The following is an 8,759-nucleotide window of genomic DNA, read 5'->3' as shown; positions in this document are numbered from 1 at the left end:
AAAACTTCGTCAGTCCCTCCTGTGTGCGTGTATACATATATACAAAACAAATTCACTATTCTCTATCTCTCTTCGCTCTTCCTCCTCTCTCGCTCTCTCTCTCTATCCCTATGTCTCCTCTCTCTGTATATGTGTATATATATATATATATATATATATATATATATATATATATATATATATATATATATATATATATATATATAAATAAATAATGCGTGTGTGTGTGTGTGAGTGAGTGTGCCGCGATCCATGGCTTGCATACATTTATGCATCTATTGACTTAATCCTGACTGCTATTAGATAAAAATCTTGTGTTTTCATACCATGCTGGTAATAATGTTTTGCGGTACCTCCCTCGTCTACCAAGTGTAGATGATGATGATGCGGTTAGAAATTTATTTTATTTTTAGGCCTACTGCCTCTGCCGTTTTGCGCCCCACGGTTGTCTGTGTAGGCCTATTTGGTTGTTTGGGACTAGCGCTATATACGTATGGTTCTCCTTTGGTTTATTCCTTAAAGGAGTTTTTTTTTTGCGCATTTTTATTTGTAGGAAAACTTTTTCAGGTTGTGATGTTACTCTCTTAATTTTATTGAAATTTCTGGTTTTAAATAATAATAAGTAAAGAATGCCTCGAAGTTTCTTCGGCGCAATCGAGTTTTCTGTACAGCGTACTGTAATCAAGGCCGCCGAGAGTAGATTCATCTTTCGGTGGTCTCGGTAGAATGCTGTCTGAGCCGCGGCCTATGAAGCTTTATACACGGTCCGGTGGAAGCCTGGCTTGTATCGTTGCCAGAGGCACGCTTGTGGCTAACTTTAATTGTAAATCAAATAACATCTACTGAGGCTAGAGGGCTGCAATTTAGTATGTTTGATGAATGGACAGTGGATGATCAGCATACCAACTTGCAGCCCTCTAGCCTACTTTTAAGTTCTGCGGACGGACGAACAGACAAAGCTGACACAATTGTTTTCTTTTACAGAAAACTGAAATTATTTAGATACCTGATTTTCGGAAATAACGTGCAATTTCACAGAGGAGAAGGTTAGTTACAACGTAGTATAGTCATATTATTTAATTAATTAGATATGATATATTTTTTACACGTTAAAAGAAGTTGTGCGCATAAATTGAAAGTAACTTCTTGCACACACGTCATATTCACTGACGAATTTGTGCTGTGGTAGGAACGGTAAACGTGATACCCTTTACCCTCAATTTCTTACGCACGCGTTTTTACGTGGCTGTAAATCCCCGAAATCCAGTTTAATTGGTTTGTAAATCCTCTTTCTGCCACGCTCTGATTTCTCTGTGAATTATCGGCGAGGTTCGGTTACTTTGCCAAGATATTTCAGGCTGGACTATTGTGTGCTTTTTGCATTCTTGTAACAGAGTTTATTCGTCTTTATTCAGCGCTGAATGAATTTCTGAGGTTATAATGATGTTATTCATAATACATATGTACGGACCCTTTATGTTTATACATTTCATAGTTTACAAGGAGGAAGAAATGGGAAAGCACGGCACGAAGTTGTAGTTAGCTAAAATGAAAAGGAAATTTCCAGATAAAACTTTAATAAGCTATTCTTGATTATAAATGCAATAATGCATTGCATGGAGAAAGTTTAGTATGTCTTAGTTTTACCAGACCACTGAGCTGATTAACAGCTCTCCTAAGGCGGGCCCGAAGGATTTAGATATTTTTACGTGGCTCGGAACCAATTGGTTACCTAGCAACGGAACCTGCAGCTTGTTGTGGGATCCGAACCACATCGAGAAATCAGTTTCTATCACCAGAATGAAATTCCTGTGATTCCTTGTTGGCAAAGTGGGGAATCAAACCCGGACCTTGAGGTGACTAGTCGAGCACATAACCGACTCGTCCAAAAAGGAACACGGAGAAAATGCTTCAAGTTATTTAGAGAAAAATTTTATTTTTCTTTATCTCACTGAATATGAGCCTTCTTATTGCATATCTAATGTATCATCTGGAAACTGGAACTAACTCCGTACGATGACTTTGCAAAACAGGCGGTAAAACAACTGGTATTTAGATGTCAGGGTACAGCGGTATACACACAAGGCAAGTACCTTGTATTGGGCCTTGATGTAGTTTCTACTCTACCGTCAGAGTTTCTCTCATTTTTCCTGTTTGTATCTCTTATTCATGTATTCTGTCTTAACATCGGGATATATATACGTATATTATATATATACACACACATATATATATATATATATATAGATATATATCTATATATATATATAATATATATATAATAATATATATAAATAATATATATATATATATATATATATATATATATATACATATATTATATATATATAAAGGTATATATAAGCCACGAAGGAAAGATCAGCAACGAAGTAGCTGCAAGATCTTTCGACTTGACGTCCTTTACTTAGCATGTTTATGTTTGTCCTCTCAGTTTCTCATGTACGTCAGTTGTCTGCTAAGTAAAGGACGTTAAGTCGAAAGATCTTGCAGTTACGCCGTTGTTTATCTTTCCTTCGTGGCTTATACCTTTATTTATCCAGTTATCACCTTCCAAACTTTTGTGATTCAGTTATACATATGTATATATATAATGTATACGCTTGTGCATATCCACGTGGACGTCTGCTCCATTTATATGCTATATCACATGGTTATTCATGTATCAGAGGTCATACAATAAATACTGTTCTGAACTGCTTGTTCACTCTTGAAAAATGTAATTTAACACTAAAAGAAAGTGGCCTTGAATGGAGGAACGAGAGATCACAACAAAGAAAAGAGAAAAACAAATTATGGCAGAGGATGTATAATTAAACTGAGGAAGGAGGGAATTTTACAATAAAAAGCTGGACTTTAGGTTTACATGCACTATATTTACATTAATTTCCATAGGCCCAGGAACTAATAAGGTGGTTGATTGTCGATCCACCAGAGACACGTGGCTGGGGCAACCAGACACGTCATTCAGAATTTTGCGCAAACAGGTTATTGAAAATGCAAGGCTTACTCCAAAGGGTTCAAAATTTCTTGCACAATCAGGCACGGTGTTTGTCTGCAAAGAGATTGTATCCTAGGATAAGTACTGAGGCGAGGGGACATGTGGGCGAGCGTGTCACACTACTTTCTTTCAATCAGCAAATTTACAAACCGCTCAGAGGGGATGGAAATGACTGGGAGTTCACAGAAGGAACTATTACGTTGCTTGAAATAACTAGGGGGTGTTTATTAGTATCACAAGGGGAGTAATCACAGATTAGGCAAATTGAGTAGAAGCTAAACAAAGGAGGGGGGAAGTCGCCTTGGAAAAATGGAAATGAAATACAGACAAAAGGCTGGCTGAACTGGAATTCACTCTCACAGTACCTGGAAATCTTGGGCTTGGTAGTCTTCTTATTTGCTGATATTTCTGTACACTATGGACGTATAAAAATACTTGGGATTTCCCCAGAGGAGGCAGGGGGAGCAGAAAGGGGTGAAGTGGTGTCTGCAGGGCGAGATAGGAGCTTCTGAGCTCTCCTAGCTCTGTGGGTTCTGAGAGCGAGCCGCTGGGTCCCTGCTACTTTTAAAATTTCTCCTGGTAAGCTCCGCCCCAATCCAGATTTTCCCTGTGGGCAGTAAATTCAGGACAGCCAATGGGAGCAGAGATAGCTTTCTAGAGAATGGAGGCTTTCAGTTTAAAGGGGCAACTTGCATATAGACAAGGATGAATGAATCTTGTTATAAGAAATCTTAACTTTCCTTGGTTCTGGCTTAAAAAATCTTGAAAGTGTATAATAAATTATAATATGTATTAATATATATATATATTATATATTAATATAATATAATAATGTATAATTATAAATATATTTAAATATCTAAGCACTGTGTTAAGCAGTGTTAGATATTTAATCCTTTTTAAATGTAACAATTTCATAGCATATATATTATATATATAATATATATATATATTATATAAATATATATATGAAATTGCACATTAAAAAGGAATTAAAATATCTACCCTGGTAAACACAGTGGTTAGATATATAATAATATATTATATATTATATAATAGTATATTATATAAATAATATATATATATTAATATATATATATTATATATTATTTATTATTTATATTTATATATATAATATATATATATATATATATATATATATATATATATATATCTAACACTGTGTTACAGTGTTAGAAATTTAATCCTTTTTAATGTGCAATTTCATATATATATATAATATATATATATATATATATATATATATATGCATATGAAATTGTACATTAAAAAGGATTAAATATCTAACACTGTAACACACTCTAGTAATGATCCTTATATTATGTATCCTGAAACTGTATCATTTTTGTGAATCTGGAAAGATAAGTTTATAGCGAAGAAATCTGGTAGTTTCTTTAAAATCTGAACAGTTATTTTCCAAGTCAGTCAAGAAGATATCTTTCAACGGAAATCTAGAGAATATATAACATTTTTACCAACGTAGAATTCTTCCAGGCAGTATTTTCAACTCTGAAATCATTTTTGCGCTGCTGCAAAATGCAAAGGAAATATATATTTTTTCGAAATGGAATTTTTCTTTTCGAGAGAAAGAAATTTGTCGCTCGCCTTTGTTGAGAAAAACACTCGTGTTTACGTCCTTGAGCACAACGCGATAAGTCGATACTTATTTAATGGTGTGTGACTCAATTTTATGAACAGCAGGGCAGGATGTTTTTCAGATCTCTTTGCAATTGAAAGTTTGTGGAATTCTTACAGACAGGCTTGCATTTGGTTGGTTATATACAGTGAACGATTTATTATTATTATTATTTTTTTTTTCTTAATCACACTCCTCAAATTCGACTGGGTGTATTTATAGTGTGGGGTTCCGGGTTGCTTCCTGCCTCCTTAGGAGTCCATCACTTTTCTTACTATGCACGCTGTTTCTAGGAGCACACTCTTTTGCATGAGTCCTGGAGCTATTTCAGCCTCTAGTTTTTCCAGATTCCTTTTCAGGGATCTTGTAATCGTGCCTAGTGTTCCTATGATTATGGATACAATTTTACACTGGCATATCCCATATCCTTCTTATTTCTGTTTTAAGGTCCTGATACTTATCGATTTTCTCGACATCAATGGGTATTCAGTTAATTGAAAAGAAAAAAGAAAGATAAATTAATAAATAAATAGTGAAAAATGTAAGATATATATGCAAATAGAATTGTTTTTATATATGCAAATAGAATTATTTTATGGTAGTAATACGATAATTTTGTGTTGAAAAGGTTGTATTTAGGATGCCGTTTTCATACATAAACATATTTCCCGTATAATATACTAAGTTATGTCTATAGTATTTGTACTTTAATATGATGTTATTCTGAAGATCTTTAATAGACTTGCAGTAAAGTCCGATTAACCCCAAATAGTCTTTCCAGATGGCCCAGATGAAATGATTCGATTTTGTGCAAGTAACACTTGTTAATACACACTGTACCTTAAAATACTTATGGTGGATTCAGATTAAACTTCCTAAGCATATTCCGTCAGTGCTAAGGGGACTGTTATCCAAGTATGGTCAAACTCTCATGTTTTTCTGTAAAAATATGACTGTCTTGTCCCTTCCTTAGTCTCCTCAATGAACTTCACGAATTCATGCATCTGAAAAAACAGTAAAAATAGATATGATGAGTGAATGTGACAAAATGTTAGTGTTGCCGTATGATGATCTTATCTTTAGCGTTGATTATGAATAGACATTGTCCTTAGCACCCTTTGCAATAACAACCGAGTTAGCCTTGTAGCTACTCGGTGAGAATTCACGAACGCGGAGTTGGGTTTCAGACTCCCTTGGGATTTCTCTTCGTTCTTCTGTATTTCCATATTCTTATAACCCTCCTTCCTTGGGACTAAACCCCACTCTTCTTCCCTTCATCTCTCTCTTTCCTTGCTTTTTCGGCCCTGGGCTATAAAAAGACATTAGCCTGTCTGTCGTCATTGCATTTGCTCTGAAGGACGCATGGATGTGTTTGTCAGCAATAAAGTTGCTTTGCATTTAATCTCTCTTTATTGCTTACCCGAATTATACATTTTATTCCTCTATAAGGATTAAAATATCAGAGAGAGAGAGAGAGAGAGAGAGAGAGAGAGAGAGAGAGAGAGAGAGAGAGAGAGAGAGGGAGGCAAGCGTGTCTGAATAAGCAATTTACAGATTTCGGTCACAAAAGACCATGGTACCGATGGCTGGATGCATATCGATTTTACCTTTTGAATGCGCCCAGCTAGAGTATGATCAAGTATATGTTTCACTCAGCCTCTTTCCAGTAGTCTGCGGCTCTCTCTCTCTCTCTCTCTCTCTCTCTCTCTGCGGCTATACTCCTGAACCTCTCGTGACATATTTCTCTCTCTCTCTCACTTCAGTGGCTATACTCTTGTGCCTCCTCGGGTTTATTCTCTCTCTCTCTCTCTCTCTCTCTCTCTCTCTCTCTCATTTCAGTGGCTATACTCTTGAGCCTCTTCGGGTTTATTCTCTCTCTCTCTCTCTCTTCTTCTTCTCTCTCTTTCTCTCTCTCCTCTGGGGCTATATTCCCAAGTCTGGTTTTATTCTCTCTCTCTCTCTCTCTCTCACTCAGTTGCCACGTAATTAGTACAGAATTGGTACGAATATTTTTAAATTAGATTAATTATTATCAATATAATCATATTTACATAATTTAATTCTTCATTAACCGTGACGTGTGGATGTATATTCACGATAATTGATAATAATTTGCTGCTTGTCGTTTTGTCCTTATTGTAATAATATCAGATTTTTGGTGGCGCCTTCAGGTCTTATAACAGTTTCTATTCTTTGTAAGGAATTTTGTCATTTTTTTTATTCCGTGTCTCTGTGCCATATATATATATATATATATATATATATATATATATATATATATATATATATATATATATATATATATTTCATTGAGAGTGTGTTTTATTGCGTAAATGTTGATCCACTGTAATGCAAAGCGTGCTATGAAATCTTTTTCTAATTTGAAGTCTATTTTCTGTTTAAAGCATTAATAAAATCATGATTATTACATTCGACCACCAGTTTCTTTCTAATTTATTTATTTATTTATTTATTTATTTATATAAATCAATAATGATTTTAATTTTTAAAGTTTGTGTTTGCTGAATATTTTGTTGTGTAATGGAAAACCATAACATTGCTTGAAACGAAAGAGGAACCATATTATTTTTTATCTAGCTTTTGTATAATTATTTTCAACATCTGCTATTAATCATAAACAAGAAAATTTATTTTTTATTCACGTTTATATTCATTGTGATTTTATTCACGTGTATAATTTGATCGTATAAAGCGTATGGCACCTTCCAAACCCCTGTACATTTTTAGAACAGCCATCAGCCCCTAGTAACTGCCGAATCCACTTCCGTAATTGCTATCATAACTACGGCAGATTTCAAGATTTTTTTTCTTTTTTCCTCCCTCCTCGGAATGCGCTACCTCTTCGAGGAAAGCCTCGGCCTTGGAGGGGGTGGGGGTTAGGGGGCGGGGTGTGGAGTACAGAGGGGAACTCAATTGTGATTTAAATATCCTCCGAGAGATCAAGAATAAGATGGTGAAGACTATCGTCGACATTTTCGTGCAGGTTTCTGAAATGTTTTGTGCAGAAGAAGAAGTGTGTGTTTACTTTTTCCATATTTCTGAGGTAGGGAGGTACGATTAGGGCGGAAGTCCCTGGTTTCATAGAAGGATTTTCGCCTCTCCTGCCCTCCCAGACCGTTATGTAGTCTCGGGTCAAGACAGCTCTCCGGGTTGGAAATCTACTACATCCATTTGGTCGCCTGCCAGTGAGATAGGAAGCTGATATTGAGCCTTAAATACACCCCGCTACCGTAGACTATCGGCTTTAAATCCCTTGGTAGACGTGTACTTAAGCTTTTTCATTGTCCAGCGTAAAAAGGGGAATTTAGTGATAAAAGTTTTAAGGTAGATATGCGTTTCGTTTGTGAGGCTCCACAAGGCGTGATGCTCTGTTCAATTTGAATGAGTGGCACCTCGGATGGGGTGTTCTATTGGCCTTTGTTATTCGAGAATAAGTCATTGGTGGTGATGACTTGTGTCTGGTGTCTGCTGCTCTTTTAAGGGTTCGTGTTTTATGTTATACACATACAAACATTATACTATATATAACATATAATAGTATATGTAATAAAACTTGTCATTTGAATGTATATGGCTTGAAACTACTTTCTTGTGGCCATATTTTCACGTCACATTTGCTAACGATACTGCAGCATCTCATTTTTCATCCATTCAATTTTTGATGTCTTTCAAATGTTCAGCCTGAACTACTTCCCTTACATCTTCAGCAGTCCCCTCAGTTACTCCTTGCTTGCTTGCATCATTCAGATTAGAAAGCTCACTTCCTGGAGGCTGGACTTCATTCTCTTGAGGAAACATTTCTGTCATTGAAAAATTTTTTTTTCTGAGATCCATTTGCTCAGTAGCCCTCATCGCTGCTCTCACTTCCCTTCCTTACATTTTCTTGCTAACTAGCTATCTTATGTTCATTCATAAAAGTTCATGACTTTCATTCTTTCTCTCTCAAGGAGTCTTTGAATAAATATAATTTATCCATAGAACGTTATATCTGTTCAGTGTTTATGATCTACCCTAGTGTTAAGCACGTTCACCTCAGAGAATGTAAGGCACTTAATGTAATTG

The sequence above is a fragment of the Macrobrachium nipponense genome, chromosome 1 (genome assembly GCF_015104395.2).
Source record: "Macrobrachium nipponense isolate FS-2020 chromosome 1, ASM1510439v2, whole genome shotgun sequence".
Classification (NCBI taxonomy): domain Eukaryota; kingdom Metazoa; phylum Arthropoda; class Malacostraca; order Decapoda; family Palaemonidae; genus Macrobrachium; species Macrobrachium nipponense.
The sequence above is the reverse complement of the archived record's forward strand: the minus strand, read 5'-3'. Positions refer to the sequence as shown.